Source organism: Lampetra planeri, unplaced genomic scaffold, assembly GCF_965212315.1.
Source record: "Lampetra planeri unplaced genomic scaffold, kcLamPlan1.2.h2 scaffold_475, whole genome shotgun sequence".
Lineage (NCBI taxonomy): Eukaryota > Metazoa > Chordata > Hyperoartia > Petromyzontiformes > Petromyzontidae > Lampetra > Lampetra planeri.
The window spans coordinates 12568-18375 of NW_027615298.1; positions in this window are offsets into that span (position 1 = coordinate 12568).

The following is a 5808-nucleotide window of genomic DNA, read 5'->3' on the forward strand; positions in this document are numbered from 1 at the left end:
AACAACCCGGGCCGGCAACAACCCGGGCCGGCAACAACCCGGGCCGGCAACAACCCGGGCCGGCAACAACCCGGGCCGGCAACAACCCGGGCCGGCAACAACCCGGGCCGGCAACAACCCGGGCCGGCAACAACCCGGGCCGGCAAAACCCGGGCCGGCAACAACCCGGGCCGGCAACAACCCGGGCCGGCAACAACCCGGGCCGGCAACAACCCGGGCCGGCAACAACCCGGGCCGGCAACAACCCGGGCCGGCAACAACCCGGGCCGGCAACAACCCGGGCCGGCAACAACCCGGGCCGGCAACAACCCGGGCCGGCAACAACCCGGGCCGGCAACAACCCGGGCCGGCAACAACCCGGGCCGGCAACAACCCGGGCCGGCAACAACCCGGGCCGGCAACAACCCGGGCCGGCAACAACCCGGGCCGGCAACAACCCGGGCCGGCAACAACCCGGGCCGGCAACAACCCGGGCCGGCAACAACCCGGGCCGGCAACAACCCGGGCCGGCAACAACCCGGGCCGGCAACAACCCGGGCCGGCAACAACCCGGGCCGGCAACAACCCGGGCCGGCAACAACCCGGGCCGGCAACAACCCGGGCCGGCAACAACCCGGGCCGGCAACAACCCGGGCCGGCAACAACCCGGGCCGGCAACAACCCGGGCCGGCAACAACCCGGGCCGGCAACAACCCGGGCCGGCAACAACCCGGGCCGGCAACAACCCGGGCCGGCAACAACCCGGGCCGGCAACAACCCGGGCCGGCAACAACCCGGGCCGGCAACAACCCGGGCCGGCAACAACCCGGGCCGGCAACAACCCGGGCCGGCAACAACCCGGGCCGGCAACAACCCGGGCCGGCAACAACCCGGGCCGGCAACAACCCGGGCCGGCAACAACCCGGGCCGGCAACAACCCGGGCCGGCAACAACCCGGGCCGGCAACAACCCGGGCCGGCAACAACCCGGGCCGGCAACAACCCGGGCCGGCAACAACCCGGGCCGGCAACAACCCGGGCCGGCAACAACCCGGGCCGGCAACAACCCGGGCCGGCAACAACCCGGGCCGGCAACAACCCGGGCCGGCAACAACCCGGGCCGGCAACAACCCGGGCCGGCAACAACCCGGGCCGGCAACAACCCGGGCCGGCAACAACCCGGGCCGGCAACAACCCGGGCCGGCAACAACCCGGGCCGGCAACAACCCGGGCCGGCAACAACCCGGGCCGGCAACAACCCGGGCCGGCAACAACCCGGGCCGGCAACAACCCGGGCCGGCAACAACCCGGGCCGGCAACAACCCGGGCCGGCAACAACCCGGGCCGGCAACAACCCGGGCCGGCAACAACCCGGGCCGGCAACAACCCGGGCCGGCAACAACCCGGGCCGGCAACAACCCGGGCCGGCAACAACCCGGGCCGGCAACAACCCGGGCCGGCAACAACCCGGGCCGGCAACAACCCGGGCCGGCAACAACCCGGGCCGGCAACAACCCGGGCCGGCAACAACCCGGGCCGGCAACAACCCGGGCCGGCAACAACCCGGGCCGGCAACAACCCGGGCCGGCAACAACCCGGGCCGGCAACAACCCGGGCCGGCAACAACCCGGGCCGGCAACAACCCGGGCCGGCAACAACCCGGGCCGGCAACAACCCGGGCCGGCAACAACCCGGGCCGGCAACAACCCGGGCCGGCAACAACCCGGGCCGGCAACAACCCGGGCCGGCAACAACCCGGGCCGGCAACAACCCGGGCCGGCAACAACCCGGGCCGGCAACAACCCGGGCCGGCAACAACCCGGGCCGGCAACAACCCGGGCCGGCAACAACCCGGGCCGGCAACAACCCGGGCCGGCAACAACCCGGGCCGGCAACAACCCGGGCCGGCAACAACCCGGGCCGGCAACAACCCGGGCCGGCAACAACCCGGGCCGGCAACAACCCGGGCCGGCAACAACCCGGGCCGGCAACAACCCGGGCCGGCAACAACCCGGGCCGGCAACAACCCGGGCCGGCAACAACCCGGGCCGGCAACAACCCGGGCCGGCAACAACCCGGGCCGGCAACAACCCGGGCCGGCAACAACCCGGGCCGGCAACAACCCGGGCCGGCAACAACCCGGGCCGGCAACAACCCGGGCCGGCAACAACCCGGGCCGGCAACAACCCGGGCCGACAACAACCCGGGCCGGCAACAACCCGGGCCGACAACAACCCGGGCCGACAACAACCCGGGCCGACAACAACCCGGGCCGACAACAACCCGGGCCGACAACAACCCGGGCCGACAACAACCCGGGCCGACAACAACCCGGGCCGACAACAACCCGGGCCGACAACAACCCGGGCCGACAACAACCCGGGCCGACAACAACCCGGGCCGACAACAACCCGGGCCGACAACAACCCGGGCCGACAACAACCCGGGCCGACAACAACCCGGGCCGACAACAACCCGGGCCGACAACAACCCGGGCCGACAACAACCCGGGCCGACAACAACCCGGGCCGACAACAACCCGGGCCGACAACAACCCGGGCCGACAACAACCCGGGCCGACAACAACCCGGGCCGACAACAACCCGGGCCGACAACAACCCGGGCCGACAACAACCCGGGCCGACAACAACCCGGGCCGACAACAACCCGGGCCGACAACAACCCGGGCCGACAACAACCCGGGCCGACAACAACCCGGGCCGACAACAACCCGGGCCGACAACAACCCGGGCCGACAACAACCCGGGCCGACAACAACCCGGGCCGACAACAACCCGGGCCGACAACAACCCGGGCCGACAACAACCCGGGCCGACAACAACCCGGGCCGACAACAACCCGGGCCGACAACAACCCGGGCCGACAACAACCCGGGCCGACAACAACCCGGGCCGACAACAACCCGGGCCGACAACAACCCGGGCCGACAACAACCCGGGCCGACAACAACCCGGGCCGACAACAACCCGGGCCGACAACAACCCGGGCCGACAACAACCCGGGCCGACAACAACCCGGGCCGACAACAACCCGGGCCGACAACAACCCGGGCCGACAACAACCCGGGCCGACAACAACCCGGGCCGACAACAACCCGGGCCGACAACAACCCGGGCCGACAACAACCCGGGCCGACAACAACCCGGGCCGACAACAACCCGGGCCGACAACAACCCGGGCCGACAACAACCCGGGCCGACAACAACCCGGGCCGACAACAACCCGGGCCGACAACAACCCGGGCCGACAACAACCCGGGCCGACAACAACCCGGGCCGACAACAACCCGGGCCGACAACAACCCGGGCCGACAACAACCCGGGCCGACAACAACCCGGGCCGACAACAACCCGGGCCGACAACAACCCGGGCCGACAACAACCCGGGCCGACAACAACCCGGGCCGACAACAACCCGGGCCGACAACAACCCGGGCCGACAACAACCCGGGCCGACAACAACCCGGGCCGACAACAACCCGGGCCGACAACAACCCGGGCCGACAACAACCCGGGCCGACAACAACCCGGGCCGACAACAACCCGGGCCGACAACAACCCGGGCCGACAACAACCCGGGCCGACAACAACCCGGGCCGACAACAACCCGGGCCGACAACAACCCGGGCCGACAACAACCCGGGCCGACAACAACCCGGGCCGACAACAACCCGGGCCGACAACAACCCGGGCCGACAACAACCCGGGCCGACAACAACCCGGGCCGACAACAACCCGGGCCGACAACAACCCGGGCCGACAACAACCCGGGCCGACAACAACCCGGGCCGACAACAACCCGGGCCGACAACAACCCGGGCCGACAACAACCCGGGCCGACAACAACCCGGGCCGACAACAACCCGGGCCGACAACAACCCGGGCCGACAACAACCCGGGCCGACAACAACCCGGGCCGACAACAACCCGGGCCGACAACAACCCGGGCCGACAACAACCCGGGCCGACAACAACCCGGGCCGACAACAACCCGGGCCGACAACAACCCGGGCCGACAACAACCCGGGCCGACAACAACCCGGGCCGACAACAACCCGGGCCGACAACAACCCGGGCCGACAACAACCCGGGCCGACAACAACCCGGGCCGACAACAACCCGGGCCGACAACAACCCGGGCCGACAACAACCCGGGCCGACAACAACCCGGGCCGACAACAACCCGGGCCGACAACAACCCGGGCCGACAACAACCCGGGCCGACAACAACCCGGGCCGACAACAACCCGGGCCGACAACAACCCGGGCCGACAACAACCCGGGCCGACAACAACCCGGGCCGACAACAACCCGGGCCGACAACAACCCGGGCCGACAACAACCCGGGCCGACAACAACCCGGGCCGACAACAACCCGGGCCGACAACAACCCGGGCCGACAACAACCCGGGCCGACAACAACCCGGGCCGACAACAACCCGGGCCGACAACAACCCGGGCCGACAACAACCCGGGCCGACAACAACCCGGGCCGACAACAACCCGGGCCGACAACAACCCGGGCCGACAACAACCCGGGCCGACAACAACCCGGGCCGACAACAACCCGGGCCGACAACAACCCGGGCCGACAACAACCCGGGCCGACAACAACCCGGGCCGACAACAACCCGGGCCGACAACAACCCGGGCCGACAACAACCCGGGCCGACAACAACCCGGGCCGACAACAACCCGGGCCGACAACAACCCGGGCCGACAACAACCCGGGCCGACAACAACCCGGGCCGACAACAACCCGGGCCGACAACAACCCGGGCCGACAACAACCCGGGCCGACAACAACCCGGGCCGACAACAACCCGGGCCGACAACAACCCGGGCCGACAACAACCCGGGCCGACAACAACCCGGGCCGACAACAACCCGGGCCGACAACAACCCGGGCCGACAACAACCCGGGCCGACAACAACCCGGGCCGACAACAACCCGGGCCGACAACAACCCGGGCCGACAACAACCCGGGCCGACAACAACCCGGGCCGACAACAACCCGGGCCGACAACAACCCGGGCCGACAACAACCCGGGCCGACAACAACCCGGGCCGACAACAACCCGGGCCGACAACAACCCGGGCCGACAACAACCCGGGCCGACAACAACCCGGGCCGACAACAACCCGGGCCGACAACAACCCGGGCCGACAACAACCCGGGCCGACAACAACCCGGGCCGACAACAACCCGGGCCGACAACAACCCGGGCCGACAACAACCCGGGCCGACAACAACCCGGGCCGACAACAACCCGGGCCGACAACAACCCGGGCCGACAACAACCCGGGCCGACAACAACCCGGGCCGACAACAACCCGGGCCGACAACAACCCGGGCCGACAACAACCCGGGCCGACAACAACCCGGGCCGACAACAACCCGGGCCGACAACAACCCGGGCCGACAACAACCCGGGCCGACAACAACCCGGGCCGACAACAACCCGGGCCGACAACAACCCGGGCCGACAACAACCCGGGCCGACAACAACCCGGGCCGACAACAACCCGGGCCGACAACAACCCGGGCCGACAACAACCCGGGCCGACAACAACCCGGGCCGACAACAACCCGGGCCGACAACAACCCGGGCCGACAACAACCCGGGCCGACAACAACCCGGGCCGACAACAACCCGGGCCGACAACAACCCGGGCCGACAACAACCCGGGCCGACAACAACCCGGGCCGACAACAACCCGGGCCGACAACAACCCGGGCCGACAACAACCCGGGCCGACAACAACCCGGGCCGACAACAACCCGGGCCGACAACAACCCGGGCCGACA